The sequence below is a fragment of the Crocodylus siamensis genome, chromosome 1 (genome assembly GCF_052110815.1).
Source record: "Crocodylus siamensis isolate JL-2025a chromosome 1, ASM5211081v1, whole genome shotgun sequence".
NCBI lineage: Eukaryota > Metazoa > Chordata > Crocodylia > Crocodylidae > Crocodylus > Crocodylus siamensis.
Genome location: NC_143395.1, coordinates 398,870,903 through 398,893,534, shown reverse-complemented (window position 1 = coordinate 398,893,534; position 22,632 = coordinate 398,870,903). Strand labels below are relative to the sequence as shown.

General features: G+C 44.1%; 1 protein-coding gene across 1 annotated transcript in view; it reads right to left on the bottom strand.

Moving 5' to 3' along the window:
* Nucleotides 1–22,632, bottom strand: part of MAML2 (mastermind like transcriptional coactivator 2) — a 268,490-nt gene that overhangs the window by 172,442 nt on the left and 73,416 nt on the right. The window lies entirely within an intron of this gene.

Here is a 22,632-nt window from a genome sequence, read left to right as displayed (position 1 = left end):
TTTTCATGGAGCAGACAAATAATGCTGAAAGCTTTCAATTAAGCATCTGCATTGTATGTTGTGATGACTGGAGAAATACCCTCAGCTACTATCTGTTTAGTTTATGTTACACATTTTTAAGCTACCAGTTATATAATAGAGACCTGAAAATCAGGAGAGAAAAAAAATAATGGTAAACTATAAATTCCCAAAATGCCCACAAATGCAGACACGTCTTTTAATCTAGAAGTCAGAATCTGGGGTATCACATGCCCTCAAAAGCTTTCTCCATAAATCTGTGAACTCCTTAAGATCATAAAACTCATTTCCTGGCTGACCTGGATTCAAACTTGGATCCAAAGTGAAAGCCCCACCCCCCCAACACCATTCCCCCAACCCAACTAATCTCTAAAGCCAGCTTTACATTGAATCCAGAAGTGGCTTAGGCATTTCAAAACAGTGATTACATGTGTCATTCTGAGCAGATAGCTGAGCATTAATGACTCATCTGGAAGTCTGATAAGTCAAGTTATGAAGAGCTGCAGGAGATCTAGCAGTACTACTATAACCTGATGCATGAAAAATCCCCCTCCCCCCAAATTAGTTAATAACATTATGAACTTTAAAAAGTATTGTTCAAAATTGATTGGCGCAGGAGTGAGAAACCTGTGGCCTGCTGGCCGGATTTGTTCTATGGACTGATTTTACCTGGCCCGGAGGCTTCTTTGGTATTTCAGTGGCAAGGGACTTCTGCAGCATTTTGATGATGGGGGCTTCACCCATGCAAAGCAGTGGCAGCAGCCCTGAAGGGAGGAACAGTATCTCTGGCTCTTGCTCTTGCTGCAGCTTCAACTCCAGCTCCAGTGGTAGTGACACGGGCTGGTTTGGAAGTGCTCTGTGCTCAGAATTAAGATCCATTAAAGCACCCCCCACCTTGCCAAAACCTGGATTAGAGGATTCACTTTCTTGCACATGGATCTTGGAGAGGCAGTCATCACCTGTAGACCAGGAGACTGGAAAATCAGGAACTCCTGGCTCTGACAGTAATAATATGAATTTGGTCAAGTTACTTAATGTTTTTCTGTCTCCATTTATATCACAAAGAGGTCCTGCAAAGATAGGCTAATTCATATTTGTAAAGTGTTTTGAGATCCTCAGATAGAAGATCCTATGGAATATAAAATTCTTGGTAGCATTACCTGCTTTGGTAATTACATTCAGTAAAATAGGAAGAAAGGAAAGGAAACTGCGAGAGATCTTCAGCTGATGCAATTTGCTGCATATTCACTCCTGTACAATAGGAGCTGTTCTACCAACTGCATTCACAGACTTCTTAGAGAGTCAGACTTTATAAATCACCGCACTGTACATTGGTTGTATCTACACATAGTTGTACGGCACCTTTGTTACAGCACTGTCTTTTAGTACTTCCTTTTGCTGCTGCTGTCGCTGCTGCACTCGCTCCCTATGTGGAATAGGCCCCTGGCTGTCCCCTCACTGGAGGGAGGAAGAATAACCCTGTCCCTGCCCCCCAACCCTGAGGGGCCCTGCCGGGCTATGCCCCTGCAGCACTGCCATGATCCACAGCAGCTCTGCCGGCCCCACAGCGCAGCCGCCCTGCTGGGAAGGAGCTCACGCTCTGGGAAGCCAGGAGGAAACTTGCCCCAGCACAGAACAAGCGGCTGGGGCCGTCCCCCACCGCCGCTCGGGAGCTGAAGTGGAGAGTGAGGAGGTGGGCAGCAGCCCGTCACGGCTTTCTGGAGTGCGAGCCCCTTCCCGGAGGGGGGCCGCGCTGCTGTGGAGTGCAGCTGTGCTGCAGGGGCATGGCCAGGCAGGGCCCCTGTGGGGGAGGATAGCAAGGATGGGGGTTATTCCTCCACAGCCAGGGGCCTATTCTGGGCAGGGAGTGAGTGCTGCAGCGACAGCATGCAGACCTGCCTGCCAGTGCGGGTACAGGGGAAACTAACTCTCCCCCCTGCCCCACTCCGCCTTAAGGACCATGGTGCCCGGTCCTGCAGGAGGAGCGGGGAGCAACTGGCACACCCTGCTCACGTCCCTTCTGGTGGCACAGGGAGGGGGGAATTAAACCCCTCTCTCGCCAGTCCCCTGCCCCTGCCTGTCCCTGCTCGGGCTAGGGAGCAGAGGGGAGGGGCCAGCCTGACTGGGCTACAGCAGAGAGCCCCTCCCAGCCCAGAGAGCATACTGGGATGCTGGGGGTCTCTGGTTTATCTTAAACCAGCAAGAGGTCTGGGACAGACATGGCATAAACTGGTTTGAACCAAATCAATTAAGACTGATACTACATTCAACCAGGTTTATCTCAAACCAGTTTCAGCCATTTTGAAACTGGTTGATGTGCACTGAATGTCTGTTCTGTTACAGGTTGAAACCTCTTTCTGATCACTTAAACTGGTTTATGTGTAAGGTCTGTCCCTAGCCCAGAAATCCAGTGCACATAAATCGCTTCCAACACTGGCTGAAACTGGTCTAAGATAAACCTGGTATCAGACTTAACAGATTTAGGTTAAATCAGTTTATCGAACTTCTGTCCCAGATCCCCTCCAGATTCAAGTTAACTCACAGTCCTCCAGCAGCCCAGGATGCTTTGCACCTATCCCACAAACCCCCACGTACAGGCTGGGCAGGCTAGCCTTGACCCAAGCTGTCTGCTCCAGCCCAGCAGGGAGGCATGCTCTAGCTCCCCCACAGCTTCTGGCCTGGGCCGCCGCAGGCATGTGACTGCATTTACAGAATCAAAAGTGTGACTGTCTGTTCACTGTTTGATCTACACAGCTTAAATGAAGCCGTGAAGATTAAATCGATTCAGCCTCATGCTTGGCGATTGTCTCTATTTAGCCTAGAAGTCAGTGGGAGATTTGCCACTGACTTCAGTAGGGTCACAATTCCCTCCCCCTACTCTGAGTTCAGAAACTCTATAAAGTACTATTCAAACTGCTTGACACTAAAACACAGAACCGCTTTTAAATCTGCTATCTTCAGTGATGCTATGATGAGGGATTATGATTGATTGCTATATTGTGAACCTCTTCCATTGGCCTGACCACATTTTTTAAACAAAGTGCCAAATCTAAGGCCAAATAATAGCCACAGTAAACAAATCAGGCTTGTTTTAAACATACCAAAATACAAGAGGTTTCAATAAATGAAGGTGTTGAAACACCAAAGTTTGGGGACAGAAGTACAGTTTAGATGGAAGTTTAAATAGAGCTTTCTGAAAAGCAGAAGCTTTTTCCATCTTTTTATTAGTTAATCTTCCTGGGAACATACTGATATTTACTCATCCTATGAGATAGCGATGTTGTCAGGAATCCAAAAGATATCAAGGGATAATGTTTAAGGCTCTCCAGTATTAGTCACCTAATGGAAGAAGATGGCACATTAGAGATGAATTATACTTTTCTCCCCTTTGCAATTTATTCTGTATTACACAATATTATATGTGGTAGATAAACTTGGTAAAGAATCCTCCCGCACTGAAGTGGGGCTCTGTTCAGCCTGTAGGATATAAAATGGTCTGTGTTCATCAGACTAATGCAGTATGTCAAGAAACAAAATTACAATGTGTTGTTTTTTCCAGAAGAACTTACTATGGTGCTTTAAAAAAATGCACTGATAAGTTAAAGCATCACACTTCCCACACTTTCTGAGTTTATACAATAATAGCTCAAGGCTGAGCAATGAGGTAATCACTAAATGTCTGAGTGACATCAGAACAGTAAGGAGACATTGGTTTTTTATCACTCTTGTTTGCTGTGCTTTTCAAATTGCTGCCACATGCAGCAAGAAGGATGATGAATTGTTAAGGAACATGGCTCAGTTCTGGGCTTTGCCCCAGACTCCCTGAATAATTTGGGGCAATCTTCTTCACCTCTCTGTGCCTCTGCTCCCCCATCTCCTACCTTCCTGAGCCATGCAATACCCAAATATGCATTTATATCTGCAAAACACATTGTGATCTACAGATATTGTCTCCCTTGCTATGCAGGGAAGGTCAAGAGAGAATGGATTTAGACTGCAGCAAAGCAGATTTAGCTTAAATCTGAGGGGGCAAAATCTCCCTAAATACAAGAGTCAATGGAACAATGTGCAAAGCAATCTCTTTCACTGGAAGTGTTCAATATGAGAATGGATAGGCATCTGTCTGTGATGGTTTAGGAAAAGTGTATCTGGCATCTGTTTAGGATTGTTGGATGAATATGCCCTCAAATTCCTGAAGGGTGATTACAGAGAGGATTGAGATGATTTTTCTCTGTGAGTGTAGGGGACAGGACTAGAGCAATGGTCTAAAGCACAACAGAGGTTGGAGATTAGACAGCACTTGGACTATGAGTGTGGTCAAGCATTGGAAGAGGCTCTCTAGATTGCGGACTCTTCATCTGTGGAAATTTTCAAGAGCAAATTAGACAGACACTTGACTGAGATGGTTTAGTCAGGGATGATCCTGTCTTGGGGCTGGACTAGATGACCTCTTTTCCTATAATCCTGTGTCTATGATGAGCCTTGAAGTCCCTTCTGATCCTTTGATTCTATATGAGTCTGATCCTACCAGAGACTGAGTTCCTCCAACAATCATTGATGCATTTGAGCCAAGAAGTCGGTAGATGAGAATAATTACTAGGAAGTCTTTCTGAAATAATGAAAGAATCTCAAAGCCCTTACATGTGGAGTGATGGATTTAGACACATTTGCTTCAGACTGTATGCTACGGTGTAGTGGTAGAGTAGGTATGTTACAAAGCAAGAGGCAGAAATTCAAGGCTTGCTCTAGGCTCCTGCCAAGGTTCACCCATCTGTAAAAATGACTTGGACATTTGAGCTGAGGAACCAAAGGTACTCAAATGTGTACCGTTGGCTATATAAAAACTGTTTAACTAGCCTGATGGGCCACTTAAGCTTGGGCTCAAATCTTGGCTCAAACTGAATGGTACTTTATTCTTCAAATGGCCTCCTTGAAGTTGGAAAAATTTCTTGTAGAGCAGGCGCTATATAGCAGAATGAAGGAATAAACATTTGGCTCTCATTGAACTACACACTTCTCATCTGCGAGAGGCCACTATTAGTGTGCTTCTGTTAGGGCTAGGTAACCCAGAGCTGAGGCACAGAAGATAAAAGAATATCATCCAAGAGGACCATAGTAATTATTAAAAATCATTTGCACTTATTACTTATATCAATACAGAGTGTCATTAATAGAGACAGGCTGACATTCTTGCTCTGCTCTAATGTAGCAAATTCAAAAGCAGTTCTGTATGGTAGTGGCAAAGAACGGTGGAGCTCAAATGGTAGTTTATCCAATGTCTGAATACAAAAAAGGGAAAATAGTAGCCCTACTGAAGTCACTGGCAAAACTCCCATTAACTTTACTAGGGTCAGAATTTCACCAGGGACACCTTGCTTGAGTAAAAGAAAAGGTAAGGAAAAGGTAAATAGGTATGGAAAGAGTAAAACCTGAAACAACACTTATGTGATTTCGGAACCTACAGTCTACGGACAACAAATGGGATTTACACTCCTGAACCTCTCTTTTTTAAAAATTTTCCACTGTGAGCCTTATTCTGGTCTTCATTGTTTTTACATATTTACTGTCTTCCAATTATACCTAATATGCTGCGGCGTGTGCAAATACAAATCATTGGTTTTTAAACTGGAAAGGCTAAAAGACAAAGAAAGCATCCCCCACTTATAGAGAATAACCTACCCGAAGTCATATATTCCTTAAGTCTACTTTACTGCTAGTCAACCACTCATACAATAAATCAGCAAAAAACCACCCAGTTAAATAATTACTTAAGTCCAGTGTGAAGGACACAGGTCTGTATGGATTCCAAGACAAGAGGATGGGACAGTATTTGGCACTGTTATCAGTCTTGCCTTAGGGCACAGTACATGCATTGACATTCCACTGATCTTAGCCTAATGCTGAAGAGGGTCTTTCTGTCCTTCCTTTTTCTCCCGATTTGAAAATAATTCCTGACCTCCTATCTTCACGAATATAATGCGCTAAATTGCCTCTCCTCTGAGGTCACTATTGACTGGGTAACGTAAGCTTTGAGAGAAGAAAACACAAGATAGATGCATGCAAGCGTTTGTGGGTAGGAAGCAGTGGCTGTATCTTCTGAAATAAAAGCAGCACACTGGACTTCTTTTTTAACAAGAGTCTAGTACTTGTGCATGTGCCAGACTGGAGGCTAGTTCTCTCTGTTGCCCACAGAAGATTTAGGTGTGGGCTAGGCTTGAAGTTGCACTAGATTTGCTAAAAGTGAAGTGTTGCTGATTTCATTGAACTGCCTTAACTTAGAATATGGGCTCTTCACTTAATATCCATTGTGAGTTGCTGATATTATTTGATTAAGTCACTTGAGCCAGGTTTACAGCAGATGTTGACCATCAAGTAGCAAAACCGCACTGGTTTAACACCATCACTCCTCTGTAGCTGTGGCCACTAGGATGTGATTATACCTCTAATTAGAGAAGTGCAACTTTTGTATTCAGAGCAGTCGATTCAGTAAAAAAAAAAGAAACAAGAGAAAGAAATGACTTACTAGACCATTCCTCAGAAAGGCATTAAAATCACAAGTCGAGCTATATTACTCCTTGTGGCTAGGGACAGAAATTACACATAAACCAGTATAAATTATCAGAAACCGGTCTAAATCTGTAACAGAACAAAAGTTCAGAGCACATAGACTGGATTCAAAATGGCAAAACTGGGTTAAGATAGACCTGAATGGATGCCCTGATTGTATCAGGTCTATCAAGGGCTTCCTGAATGGAGAGGTGTCTGTGTATGGCAGAGGGGAGGGGGAATCCCTGCATAGCAGGGAGTGGTGAGAGGAGGGTGGGAGCAGGGGGAAGCCAGGCAGGTGCCTGCAGTCTCTGCCAGAGCTCCAGCCAGGGAGCAGAGGGGAGGGGCCAGCTCTGCTGTGGAGCAGACAGCCCAGGCCAGAAAGCATGCTGGGATGCTGGGGGAGTCTGGTTTAAATTAAATCAGAAAGGGGTCTGGGACAGACTTTGCATAAACTGGTTTGAACCAGTTTCTGATCACTTAAGCCAGTTTATGTTTAATGTCTGTCCCTATCCAAGCTGTCACAGAGCTGAAGCAGCAAAGCCTCTGCTCCTCAGCACAGCCAGCAGGGGGCATGGGGTGAGCAGTGACAGAGCTCCTGCCCCAGCCCGCCCAGCTGGGGTCTGAAGAGTGTGGGGGGCTCCCTGCAGTGAGGCATTTTCTTCCTGCAACCCAGCTGTGTGCTTGCTCCAGCCTTGCCTCCATGCAATCCCAGCGATCATAGATCCAGACGGTGAAGGGGAAAGCCAGGCTGCAGGGGGGAAGAGCCCCCACCATAGGGGGGCCCCCTACGCTGTGCAGACCCCAGCCAGGGGAAGGAGGGGCAGGGCCAGAGTGGGAGGGCTCTGTTCCCCACCTGCCTACTCCCCTGGTGCTGAGAGCCCAGGTCTGGTGCAGGGCTAGGACGAATACAGAGCTGGCCTGCAGGGGGGGAAGCTGGGCTGCAAGGGGAAATGCCCCCACCACAGGAGGTCCCCTGTGTTGTGCAGACCACAGCTAGGGGGAAAGAGGGCTGGGGCAGGGGGCTCTGTTCCTTCCCCCCACATCCCAACTTCCCTGTGGCTGAAAGGTCAGGTCTGGTACAGGCATGGGGCTGGGGTGATCTCCCAGCCAGGCTTGAAGGGGAAACGCCCCCTGTCATGGGAAAGCTATCACACTGTGCAGTCCCCAGATGGGGAGGGTGGGGGGCTGAGTTGGGGGGCTCTGTCCCCCCCCACCCTCTCCTCCCTTGGGAACACCATTGCAACACACTCTGGATGCCTAGGGCTAGGCACAGGGGAGGGTCTGTGGTGACAGCAGGGGTTTGGGGCATGCACCTGACAGCCAATCAAGGATGGCCCTGTTTGGCTGACCCTGGCTGCCCTCAGCATTGTCAGGTATACTGGGAGGCAGGCACCTTCTGGCCTGGTCAATGCATGCATTTGTCTCCCTCCCCACAGGCCACCCCAAGGGTGGGGCAGGTGGTGGCTCAGCCCTGGCCTCAGCCCCAAGCCTAGGGCCAAAGCTGGAGCTGAGGCACTGGCTGCCCTGGCCCAGTAGTCAAATATAAGATGAGGCTTTTTCTTCCCCATGGTGACTGGGAAAAACACCGTCTTGTATTTGAGTAAATACAGTATATAATAAACATGCACAAGATTTCTCTACTCTAGAGTCCCTTCTGGTCCCATGCAGGGCAGGGAACAAGTGTGATCCCAAGTGAAGTTTTTACTAGTTCAAACCCAAAGATGGAATGTCAAATTCTGCTGTCAAAAGAGCCGACTGCCAGTTCCTTGATAAGTAACAAAAAAGTTCACCCTCCAGGTAACCTACTACATTGTGATGATAATGTAATGTACAAGGATCTGGATTTCTGTGTAATATACAAAGATATCTGGATCCACAAGTATCGGATCCTTCCCTGCCAGCTCTGCACTGACCTGGGAAAAGCCAGCTCTCCCTTAGATTATTTTCTACATTGCAACAGTTCCCTCAATTTAGAAATTTCTGGCCAAAAAAGGGACATAATGCAAAGGCAAAGGCAAATCTTTCCCCTCACTGGTACTAGGCTACAGGGTGGGTCACTGAAACTGCCTCATCAGTTCAGGACAGGATGGCTCATGGAGACTGAAGGACCTGCACAGTTTGGCACAGTTTACCACAGATGCATTAGTACATATAGTGCCTCTAACCTCTTCTACCCCACTTGCTGGGAGAGTTGGGCATTTATCCAAGTGCAGCAGGAGGATGCCCTCTTGCCCCGTTACTTTAGGGTTATACCGGCACATCAGGAAGAATATTCCTTGTGCTCTCTTCTCCTTCAGTGCACCTCTAGAGAACAAGACGAGATTTGGTCCTTGTTCTGTAGCTGGTCATAGTTCAGCTCACTGGTTACTGCTAACACAATACATGTAAGTGTTTGAAAGCTGCTCACATTGTGCAGGCTATCTGCAGTACGAACAGTTTTAAAAATTATTATTCTGCTTAGGATAGTGATTCTCATTTTGGACTACATTTTCCACATCATTTCTGAAAGCTTCAATTATCTATTTAATTCCCTAGCTTTGAAGTGAGTGTTCAGTTCTAATAAAGAAGGTGCAAATTCTATACCCATTAAAATCAAGGGGCTAACAAGCATAAAATGCCTATGGGACTAGTATAATTCCTGGTATAACTCCATTAAATTCAATGGCGAGCTAGCACACATGGAACTGACACAACGGTCTTGATTCTGATCTTAGGCCTGTTTCACACTAGTGTTACTCTCCTGGCTTCCAGAGTATAACGTCATGGTGAGTGAGATCGGAAGCTGGCCCCTTATGCGGTAGCTTTCTGATTTTCATCCTATACAGCCAGCTAGCTGGACTCTAACTCCTTCAGAAACTACACCTCCATTGTTCCACAGATTTCATGCTAATTGGGTTTCTGGCTATGTATCTACACTTGAGATTTTGCCTGTCTTCATGGTATAGTACTAAGCAACAGCAGAGAAAATTCAAAAGAAGGTCCAGAAATGAAAACAGTGGCTAGGTAGTTTCTATATCCTTACTACTATGCACAGCAGTGCATATGCATCTCCCGGGACATTTTATTATTTGGGTAACAAATTGCACATCAGAATACATGAATGTTACAGGCATTATATCCTTACTTTATTGACATTATGCTAATGTATGCATTCTGTTTTAAAGGACTTTCTTGCACATTAAAACCTAGACCTACTGACAATCAGTGTAATTCAATACTTCCTTTGAAAACCCTACACAGGAAGATTAGAACAATTTCAGCGATTACAGATTATCTAGGGTTCACAGATGCCAGTAATCTATGGAAATTATGAACTCAAAAGATTTATGTCTAAATGTGATTTTAAATCCACCACTAAATCTCCATTTTGTTTTTTATGAATGTGGGGGCGGGGTTGTGCTCAGACTGAATTACTGTATATAATTATAATATTTATTTCAACTACAAACAGGCACGAGCTGGAGAATTAAACAACGACACGATTGCTTTGTTCCTAACAATGCTGGCGTTGGGTTGACTCTGTATGGAATAATCCACAGTAGTTCCAACAACTGCACCAGATAAAGGCTGCCTGCTTTGGAATCTGTCTGCAGCAGCGTCGGTGATGAAAGGCAGCTGTGGAAGGTTTCAGTTTATTCTGCTTAAAGCCAACAGTGAACTCCCACACAAATGGGAATTTATAACAGTGTCACAAATCAAACCTGAATGGTACAATCCTTTAGTAGGTGAACGCTATTTGCACCATATGTTTTACAGGTTAATTTCACTTGAATCAAACTGAAATTAAGGCCAGATTTGAGAAGGCAGCTCTTAAGATGTGTCCTCCAAATATGCATGTGCATGCATCCACACAGAGCTGCGTGTACATGTCATGCCTGAACATTTTTGTATTTGCCTGTGGAGAAGGTCATGTACCTGAAAAGTAGGAAAGCCTGTGTGGAGGTATTTGTCCACATATGCAACTACCCATTTTGTGCATGTTAGGTCCATGGGCATGTGTCATGAATGTGTGTTCTGCTTTTGGGAGTGCCTGCTCTTGAAAATATGACTCTTAATTTCCCATATTTAATATGAAGATTTTTGGTTTTGTTTACTGTCATACGCTGTGTGTGACACATGATGACCCTCACATTGAGAGGGAGAGATCTCTGCCAATCTTCAGGGCCAGCTTTCCAATGGTAAAAAATTAAAAACTGCAACAGCACCCAGATCTGTTACAAACTTTTACAGATTAGAGGGTTGGGCTTGTTCAGGTTTAGACAGATAAGGACAGCAATAATGAGCAGCATGTGAATACCATGGTGTTCATTACAGCTCTCCAAGGCAGTCTGACCTACTGATGACAATTATTGCCAAAGGGACAAAACAGAGCTTCTGTGTAGGAATATTCCTTACCCTACGCATTAAGAAGTCATACGCAGTGAGATCTGAATCCAAACCAGGATTTTGGACTTACACTGAGGTTTAGCTAACCCCAAACCTGGTTTCAATTTTATCTCATTTCTATAAATAGCATGAGAAACCTTTTGCAATATTTTGCCACATTTACAAGTGGAAGAGCAAGCAAAGCCTCAAGGCCACTGCGATATAAGGGTATCTGGACAGTGTTGGAGTTGCCACTTTCCACTAAGGAGCCTTGCAAAGTTTCTACCCAGGTGTTTTTATCCTCCTTGGGTTTCCAGTCTATATTTTCAATATGTCATTCCCTTGTGCTTCACCTCATTTCCTCCCAGTTTCCACCTCCATTTTGTCACTTAATCATGTGGACCCCTGTAGCCTCTTATTCGCTCATGGCAAATATGGGATCTTTATTAAATCCAAATTGTTACACTCAGGGGAAATGTTTGCAGGTAAATCTCCTTACAGGCAGCCACCTCTGACTCAATAGTGCATTTAATCCTGCAGCTGTCAAATAAAAAGATGGTAAATCATCTACATCTGATGTTCAAAAACCCACCCCTCTTAGCTAAACAATGGCTCTTTTCCGGTATTGTTATAGCAGTTATGTTGGCTGGCATTAACGCAGCTAGGGACACAAAATGATTTTTATTCTGATCCTGTTTTCACGCTTTTGGAAACATTTACCCTATGGAATGAAAGTTTCAGTGCTACATCTGATCCCACATCCAGTTCAACCATTGTTAAAAGTCCCATCAATTTAATTTGTTCAGAAACAGGCCCTCCTTGAAGATGATATTTTTTTTAAGGAAAAGAAAAAAAAAGCCCAGCATATTGGTCAAAATCATATTGGCTACTTTGGGGTTAGGGAAGGGTTAAAATCTGTTTGGCTCCAGTTTAAGGCAGTGATTCTGTAAGCTGCTGTGTCTGGGCAGACCCCTGCATATGCATAAAGCCCTATTGAATTCAGTGCAGGACCAAGGCAGAAAGAGTTTACAGAACATTTGTAACTCAACAAGCTTATTAGTTTCAGTGCAAAGCATTAACAAAGGTCTATTGGCAGCACCTACAGAGCCCACAGACTTTGAAAGTCAACTTCTCTGCATTTTTCCTTTTTTCCCCCTTAAAGCAACAACAAAATATAAAGGAAAAAGAAAAAAAAGGAAAAAAAAAATCAAGATCTGAAAAATCAAGCAGTAAGATCCAAAAAATCTAAAAGCTGAGTTTGCTTCTACATTGTTAACTTAGCCATGCTGCATGTGGGTAACCCCAGCCAGAAAGACCCAATACCCATTACAGGAGGATGGAGTTTGGTGCAAGTCCAGAGTAGGGCTTGAACTCATGTTTTTGGAACTGCAGCAAAATTCTGTAGCTACCACGTACCCCAAAACCTCTAATACAAAATAAATTCACAAGGCTTATGCGGCATAAAGTCACAAATCTAGAAGGTGAATATAAAATCAATGCTTTTATGTTGCATCTCTTCCACTGTCTCTTGTATGCCATTTTTGGTGTGTGTGGGTGTGTGCATGCCAGATATGCACACAGAAGCATGTGTGTGCATTTTTAGCACAGCCTGCAACCCTTCTGAGGCAGGAATCTGTCTTCCTCAATATCCGGAAAGCACTTGGTGCACCTGAAATGTTCTATCAATTCGTACCACTCTGCCCTTCAAGAAACCCGCACAAGAAAAAGAGCTTTAAGGTTGAAAAGGAAATTACTCAAAGTCAAGCACAAAGCCCCTGCTCTGTATGCAGCACGTATGTAATGAATGGGGCAGTGTGATACAGGAAGTGAAAGGGTAAAAAGATTTTTGGATGAAATATAACAGTCTTATTAAACGAAAAGCCCTATAAAACCAGAAATTCCATCAATTAGTTTGCAGGAAAGTCGAATAAGAAAACAGTACTTTTTTTCTTTCTCTCTGCATAGAAAAAGAAAACATTAAGGTTTTCTTAAAGGCAAACAACAAAAGTAAATGGAAAAGGGTTATCCCTGTTAAATCAAGACACTGTGCTTTTAACAAGCTACTCAGAAAAAATAACTTTGGCGTAATAGACCTAATATTGAAAAACTTAGGAAAGAAGGATTTTTTCCCTCTATTTGAAAGGAAACACTGCTGCTACCTTGTGTTACTAGATGTACTACAATTACTCTGCTTGTGGTCTCCAAGACTTACTTGCAGAACAAATGCACTGAGCTGGGAGGTGCGGTAAGTATTTATTCTTCTCATCCCTTTATCTCTCACAACAGAAGAGACTGTTGATATAAGACCCTGCTACTACATCCTCTGAACAAGACATAAACAGAACACATGTTCTACATGCCAGGCATCTGGCCTACCCTTGCTGGCAGGAAATGCCATTAATATCATGACCTGGGCTAGAGCTACCATATACACATGATGTATCTTGGGGGATCATAGTGCAGAGACAAAGACACACAAACAGATCATTTTCAGGAGTGGACTTAAGAGCATTTTCTAGAGCTAACCAGGAAATACAATTCCAACCCCACAGAAAGCCTGTGTTTTCCAAACAGATTTTCCTCCTGAATCAGGGTGAAAGGCCAAAAATTCCCTTTTTTTCGTGAACTAGAACTCCCTCAATATTTTACTTTGGAAACACCAAAGCATGTGCTCTGAAATCTTGCCTAGCTGCTGATGCTGTTTTGTGGTGGGAAGCAGCAAAAGATAAACACGATACCAATTTCTGTATGAAATTCCAGGGACTTTCAGGGTCCCCACCAAGGACTGGGAAGCTTGGAAGCTCTGAGCGCAACCTCATGGGTACAGACTGTCAAAAAGCCTGAGGCTGAATCGATTCAGTCTTTGTAAGTTAGTCTAAACTGCACAGAATAAATTGAAAAAGAAGTGAACACACATTTCCTTTGATACAGGAAATACAGCCACATGCCTGCAGTAGCTGGGGCCAGAAGCCAGGGGGCACTAGAACATGGCTCACTGGCTATGTGTTTACTTCCTCTTCCTGTGGCCTCCCAAGGTATCTGGGATTTACAGTCCAGAATTACAGCAGCAGGACTCTGCAGGGTTGCTCATCACTTCCTCTTCCTGTGTCCAGGTGCCTCTGGGATTTGTAGTTCACAGTTGTAGCCAGCAGTAAGACTGAGTGGGGGAAGGGGTATTTAAACCCCCCTCCCTGGCCCCAAACCCCAGCCAGGGTTTGTCTAGGGGAGGGGGCATCCTGCTCCCCTCCCGCTCCCCTCCCCCATAGACTGGGTTCCATCCCCAACAGGGCTTGCCCCCATTCCCCCACTGTCAGTCAGCCTTCACTGCTCCAACTAGGGAGCAGAGGGGCGTGGAGCCAGCCCTGCTCTCTGGACCAGACACTACAGCCCAGCCCAGGGCTGCAAAATGCCAGGATGCTGGGGGACTGTGATTTAATTTGAACCAGGAAGGGGCCTGGGGCAGAAGTTTCATAAACTGCCTTGATGCAAATCAGCTAAGTCTGATATTACATTCAACCAGGTTTATCTTAAACCAGCGTAGGCCATTTTGAACCTGGTTTATGTGTACTGAGCGTCTGTTCTGTTACAGGTTTAAACCAGTTTCTGATCTCTTAAACTGGTTTCGGTGTAACTGTTATCCGTAGCCCTAAGGTCTGAACATGTAACATCATTTACATCTGGCTGAAACCATTAAAACATGCAAACACTGTTCTATTTCTCCTTGCTTCTATTCCAGCAAAGAAAGACAGCTTCACTGCTTATTTTGGAGGGCTAGTTTTGGGGGAAAGGGTACATGACGTATGTAAGTAAATATGGTACTAGTATAAGGTCAAAGTTCTGCCCCAACCTACTGGCCCACTGGGCTAGCATGATTAAAATGCAACATTTTCTATATCCAATAGCACCACAAGGGAGAGCTGCGGCTAGTATCATTACCAGGGATCCTGGTTTTCCTTTATAAAAAATCAAAATTCTCTGAAAAAAATTGCAAGTTCCCTGATAAACACCCCCCAAATCCAAAACTAAAAAGAAAGGCCTTCAACAGCCATCTAGCCCTGCTGGTGCCCCTCAACCCCCCACCCCCCACCTCCTAGCCCTGCTGGTACCCCTAAATCTCTCCGCCCCCCCACCCACAGCCCCCAGGCTCTGCTCAGGCCCCTCACTCCCTGTCCCACAGCTCTCCTATAGCCCTACCGGTGCCCTTCAACCTCCTGCACAACCCCGCCATGCCCCCCCAGCCCTGCTGGTGCCCTTCACCCCCCAAACCACAGCTCCTGCTTCCTCCCCCCAGCTGCCAGGACTATGGGGCTAGGGATCCGGGTCCACAGCCCTCTTCCTCTGGCAGGAGGCAGCAGCTGCTGCAGTGAAGTGCAGCCTGGCTTCTTCCCCATCCTACCTGCTTGCTGCGGGCTCAGGTGGGAGGGGTTGGCTCCCTGCTGCCATGCACACTCCTGGGGTCAGATACCTGGAAATACTGCACAAATAACTGGAAATACTACAATACATCTGCTACAGTTTAATGCCCAAACCCTTCCATCAGTATCTGTTTCTTATGCAGGACAAAATTCCTAAAGATTTCAAGTTTTTCTGATTGAGCACTGAAGGGTTTGTCCCCTGGCTTTCAATCCATGTTTTATGTTTCCTGAGCATTAATAAGTATGCTCTGAAATTGCAGGGATATAGTAATTAAAGCCAGTATCATAACTCTTATGAACAAGATAAATGGTGAAATGGATTATTAAAGGGGGAACATTCATACAGTTGGTTTTCAGTCTTGATTTCTTTTCTGCATGTATTTTCAACACTTCCAAATTAGAAACTAAGTGGTTAAAAACAGCTAAACGGAGATTTGGAGGACTCGAGGGTCAGTTGCCATTGCAATGAGAATTAGACAATTGAAAACAGACATCTCTGAGGCCAAACAATTAGCCAGACAATTAAAAGGGCATGTTGTATGGGGTTATGTGGACTGGATAACAGAGCTGCAATATTTGTACTAATGAAGTATATAGACAAAAGTGAGGTTAATTTCCCTTTTCTACAATGAAATGAACATACTGTTCTGTGTGAGTCTGAACAAAAAGCAGGCATTTGCTTGCTCAGAAAAAAAAAGTTTGGTACTTTTGTTTATGAACATAGGGCTGGATCCTCAACTGGTATCATCTCAAGTGGAGCTCCACCACTACAACTATGCTGTTTTATACCAGCCAAAGATCGAGCTCATATGCTGGAGAAAAGTCTGAGAAATTATTGAGAATTTTTAAAAGACGGTCACGTGCAATGATGTAACAGGAAGTTCAGACGGTCACGTGCAATGTTGTAACAGGAAGTTCTGCTTGTGCAGTCGGGATTTTATCCTACAGTGCCCCTGCCCCTCTGCTTTTTGCTTTAATTCCATTCTGAACTCCTGCCTTTAGCATATCTTCTGCTGATGGTGGTCCTGGGGAAGGAGAAGATTATAGGATCAAGCCCTTTATTTTGAAGGCCAGAGCCACCCATAAACACTCATATATATTCTGAATTTCTTCTTGTCACTAAACAAGCATCATAAAGTGGTGCATGGAGACGAGGTCAGAAGCCAAAGGGTTACAACATTCCCATAAGGACACAACTCTGTTTTTCACAGAGTTGGCTCCGTTATTTCTAAAGGATCTTGCCCAATTTCTTTTCTTGCAAGGACCAATAAGTATAGTGAGGCATATATACACTATGCATTAGAGTTGGGTGTCTCCAGAATCTATGATATCCTGAACTGAATCCAAATTCTGGGACGTGAACCACAAATACCACTGATGTTCAGTGTCAGATACCAACAATGCATTGTATTTTGTTCCCATACTATGCCCAGAAACTTTGCCTTGGGAGAGTGTCTCAGGGGATGTGTTTGGTCCTCTCTGACACAAGGCTTGATTCAGTAAGGCATATAAGCCTGTGGTTTAATTTTAATTAATCAAGATCAACTTTAAAAAGTTAAGCACACACTTTAAGGATACTGCTGAATAATGAATGGCTGTGCCTAAAGCTGAATCCTTAGCTGAGAAATAGCTGCAAGAATCCACTGCAAGTACATCTGACTGAAAGGGGAGAAGCTATGAGTGATGTGGGGGGAAGAGAGAACTACAGAGCAGTAAGCAAAGACTCCACTAAGAATGACCTGCAATCACAAATACCTGACTTGGAAAGTGAGGGCTACGTTGGCTTATGGTCTTTACTGCAGATGCTAGGCTTTGGGGCTGGGTACCCCCATGATGTGTGGTCTAGACATGTAAACGAAAATCTCAGCTTGTCTATTTTTTAAACTTCCACATCAGGCAATTTGTGGAGTCTAAAGGGTCTTTTTCCTTTCCCTGTCCTCCATACCTTTTCTATGAGACGAGTTGGTTGAGTTTAAGGTGTAGGTCTAGGAGTCATTTTACTCCTCCCCATCCCAGATCCTCAGGCTAGTCTTTTCTACAAAAGGCAGAGAGCACTGTATAGAAATTGTGAGGGCAAAACTTTCTTTGAGTGGCTTTCTCTAAAAATGGAGAAAAGAATTGACTTTGATTCTCCAGATGAAGGAGTTTATAAAGGAGACCTCACAGTTGGATAGACCCATTCCAAGAAATACTGTATCTCTATGGTTCCCTATATTACCTTTGTCTTTTGCTATAGAAGATATAGGACGCTGCCAGAAGCACCCTCTCATGCTCTACATTAAGTTATAGGGTTCTGTGGTATACCAGAAGTCATATGTTCCTGTTTAGTGGACAGGACCAGCAAAGCGTGAAAATTAGCTATTTTGGTTGGGTCTCCTTGTATTTACAAAACATCAGAAGCAAGTTCTTGTACACAAGATAATTGAATCCTCACATAAACAAACCATTTTCAAAATAAGCTGTTGGTTCAACTTTACAATGTTACATGCTGTTGTTTTTCTGTTGCGCTAGTAGGTTTTCTTTTTCTTTTTTTAATAGGTTTACCACACATAGGCAGAAGGATATTCCAGATGCGGTCAGTTTTTCACACTGTCCAAAGAAAGTCTGAGAACTGCAATGTAACAATATCATATACTCAGCTGCAAATGTATTTACAGTACATTGCCACAGCTCAGTTTAGACCATAATTGCCACTAAACAGCCTTAACCAAGCTTATTATTCTAAATAATGCCCAGATGTACAAAAGTTTTCCCCTATAATTTAAATGGTTGAGAAAAATGGTGATGAGCCTTGCTTTTATCAGAAAGAAACATACATTTAGGCCAACCAGGAAATGACAGTAACCAGAATCCTACCTCAGATACCCAAGGCGCAGGTACGCTGCTGTTTGGCACTCCTGAAATACAAAGGCATAGGAAAGATCATACTAACAAGAGCTTTTAATCATCTTGCTGAAACCCTCTCTTTTTCAGTTATGGGGAAGGACCTTCAAGAGCTGCTTTAATGGTACTTCTCTTTCTCCTCCACAGTAATATCAAGAACCGTAATGAAGATCTGTGCTACTTTCCCTGCTTGGGCCTAATCCAATATGGTACTGAATGTGAGGTGCTCCTTGTATGTACTTAGTTTTTTGCCTGTCTCCTGCCTTTCACGTGAATCCGCACCCTCCATACTCAGTCACTTGATACGTACACATGGCAGCACAGTTTTAGAGGATGAATTGCACTCTGCAGGTAGAATCAAAGGCAACCTCCGCTAAGTAAGCTGCTGAAAGATGCTGCATCCATGAGACTAAATTCACACAGTGTTTCTTCCCATACACAAGAGGATGGGGCACATCCCTGCCTCCCCCACACCACTTTACAGCTAAAGCATAAATGTCTCCAGGGGCATTTGGGGAAGAGCAAGGAAACAGCTCTCCTTGCCACCACACCATCAAGCACAAAAGAATGGGTCCACTATCCTCCCCATGCCTCACCCAGACCATACCATCCTCAACTACCTTTTCCTCCAGCGGAGAGGACATGCTACACCAGTGGTTTCCAACCTTTTAGGTAGGGGATCACCTCTGGCATTTAAAAGCAACCCAAGATCTACTGTGTGCCACCAATACCCCTCTCCCCACCACCCAGCAGGTAAGTTTGTGGGGAGGAAAGGGAGTGGGGGGCAGATCAAGGCAGAGGGAGAAAAAATTATTTGGCAGCGCACCTTCCCAGCAGGTAAGTCCCACCTGGCCAGGGCCACACTCAACTTACCCCTGCTCCTGCCTCTGCGGCACTGTCCTTCACTGTGGGGGTCTCGATCTAGCGCACTATCCGTTCCCTCCCCCAAGGACTGACCTGCTGGGCTGAGGTGTGTGCGTACTAGGGTGCGCATGGGCACTCAGCCCCCAACCCCAGTCTTGGATCGACTTCATAAGGCTCTGAGATCTACCAGTGGATCAAAATCCACTGGTTGGTGACCACTGTGCTACACCATACAACTGTGCGAAAGACAGAAGGAAACATGCAATGATCATTTGCTACAGTTCCATCTGCTTAGTCCATCTACACCTACTCAAATAACTCTGAAACAGAGCTAGGTGGGAAACTTTTTTCTTGTCCTATGCAACGTTTTGAATTTTGAAAAAAAAAATCCTAGTTGACATGAAGGTGAACCTGAAACCTTTTGAGCAGACAGAGAAACAGCAAAACCTCAGGACAGTCAACAGCCCAGTAGTTTAGGTGATTGCCTGGAATGCGGGAGGGTCGGCTTCAAATCCCTCCACTGTACAATTCAGAGTAATCACTTGAACCTCAGTCTCCCACAGTCTGGGGTGCAGATCACCTTTTAGTTGCCCAGAAATTGCCTGCTAAACCCTAGAAGCCTTTACCAACACAAGTTTCATCAAAACATATACCATTTTTTCTGAAAAGTCTTAGTTTAAAAAAACCTGAAAAACAATTTTGCCAGAAAATTCCCAACTCTTAAATGTGTTTCAAAACATGTAGTCTCTTCAGCCATTTTACATGTATTTGTATTCAGGCAGTCAGAACCAGGAGAAATGTTACCCTGGATCGAATTCAAGAATGCTCATGATGATAATGTTAACTTTCTGCCCACAAATAGTTCTGCAGCAAAAAGTGGTAGCTGCACACAATTATACCAGGGGTCAGGGTGGGCAAAGTTGCTCTTTCTAACATTTCTAATGAAAAGTTGGCTCTGTTTTTAATTGAAGATTAGAGCAGACCTGCACAAAAGATGCTAAGATACGAGGGGGCACAGACAGACAGACTTTTTTTTGATCAATCTTTAAAAAAAAGCATGTGGTTGCATACAGCTTCTTGGCAAAGACTGAACAGCTAGCACTAATAAGGCCTCATATTGCTAAGATTTCATTGCTGTTGCAAAGCATACTACAGTACATCTACAGTGTACTGTGAGGTTTTATTAATAATAGACAACTGCATGCTAAAAATGTGCCATGTGTCATTTTTTAATTCAGCGCTGCTTATTTGCTGATTTTATCTCACATGGTAACTTGCACTGGGTCTGTCAGTCAGTTCAAGTCCCATCATTCAGTGCAAATCAGGTCATTTTGCAGTCTTTTAATTACTGTTTAAACCAATTGACAAAACCCAGTCAGAAAATGTCACTGGCATCCAACCTGTTACTGATGCAGTTGTCCCAAACACTGAATCACGTGTTTCGAGAACACCCTCCATGAGTTTCAGAGATGCTGCAGACAAGAGTGCTAAATCACTGGATTGGGATTTTCTACATTGATGTTGAAGCATGGACTGTATCAGGCAAAATCCTGTCAATATTTCCACTGAGCCCAGCTTTTACCCAGACTGTCTAAGTTTGTCTGGGATCTACACTATCAGGAGGGGCAGGACGCAAATACTGGCTCTGCCTGTTTCGTGTTTTAATCTAAACATATTTCTTAGGATCTGTGTTGTATAGCTTCAGCTTTTGAGCCCATCTGTTACCCTTCAGGGTACATTTTCATTGTGGTGCGTAGGGGCTTAGCACATTAATGTGGTGTTAATGGGATGTGGCAGCTAGCTCCATGCACATCACGCTGATAACATGCTCATTATTGGAAGGAGGTTTGCCCACAGCAGATTCAGCAGAAGCATTTCTCTGCTTTTGACTGTTAATGACTGTCTAGTTATAATTACCGAATCTCAATATTTACAGAGAATGGGCCTCTCCATTGTGCAGTTAATAGCAGAAACCTAAACGTATGAAATGCCAATTTGCTATAAATGTAGAGCCTTTTGCTAAAACTCAAGAGTAATTAAACCATAAACAGTAACTGACATTTTATGACTTCAGCCTTTGCTGCAAAGCATCTACTCAGCGGGCAACATTCTGCCAACCACTGTTTTCTTGAGTGGGGAAGAGGATGCTAGGTGTCAAGTGTTTAATAGCCTGCTTCCCCAGCTTCAGTAAACACTCACCCTCACCCCAGCATCATAATGGTACATTTGTCCCATTAGTGTTATCCCCTTGCTAAACTAACACCCCTGCATCAGTTATTTAAGCATGTAACTTTCACCACAGAATGTGGCACCACAGGCACCAGACTTGTATGAACTAAAGGAACTTTATCAAATTTCCCAGCATGACATTTTTAATTTTATTTTTCTGAATTTGCAACAGATTTGGAAATTCAACCCAAAGTGCATTTTTCAGCAAATAAATTATTTGTAAAAAATGGCACTACCCCCTCCATAAATACCTTTTATCCGAGTCTCTTAAAACTTTTAAAAAACAGGTACTTACACAGCATTAGTAAGTTGAAGCAAAGAGAAATTCTCCAGTGCACACAGTGCATCAGGAATATTGTCCCTATCCTATGACCTGAGCCTGCAAACACTAGGTGCCTCCTTTTAGCCACCGAGCACTCCTCCACTCACCTGTAAGTTTGCAGCACTGAGAGCACCTGTCTAACCTGCAGACCATGCTGCTCATTTCTCCAGCAGAATCCAGTGGTGCAAAAGAAGTAAAAGGCCATCAAGGCTCATGTTTAAGAGGATATAAAGATTATGAGTCTGGATCTTTTTTCCCCCCACAAAGTCCCCAGGAGAACAACATCCTTTGTTGAAGTCGTGTCAGTTTGAACAATACAGGTACAGTTTAGCCAGAGAGAGAGTATATTTGGGCCCAGGAAGATCACCCCATTCTGCCACCCCTCTTAGCTTGTAAAGAGGCTCTCTCCCCACCGTTTCCTTCTGCAGATGTTAAGCGGCTAGAGGAAGGGAGTAGAGTAGGGAGATCTGCGTTCTGCACTGGTTATTAGGCACTTGTTCCTCTTACGCTTGGGAATCGTACCCAGCAGCCCTAGGGCTGTGACTGAACTCTGACACCACATCCCCCTGCAGACCTGCACTATGTGTTATGAGCCCTCCAGAACCGAGCCCTTAGGAGGGGAAGTGCAGAACAAGCTGTGCTGAACCAGAGACTATTTCTTTTCAACTGAGGCTTTCTACAGCCAAAGTATTTGGCTAGAAAAAATCTACTTTTCATACTTTTATGGATCGGGACCAGGTTCACAATCTCCTGACACACTCCGTAAGTGTTTACTTCACTCAGTGGTGAAAAGAAAAGCTTCAGCTCTCTAGAGCCCCTTTTGTGCGCTTGTTTATGGCTATGTTGCAATGGCTCTGTGGTTGTGAAATCCTCAAGCTGCAAATTCTAAAGGAAATTTTTAGTGACAAGCCTTCCTTGAGGCTGCAAACAAATAGACTTCATTAAAGAGAAAGGAACAGTGGCAGAAAATATAATTAAGAGAGGCGC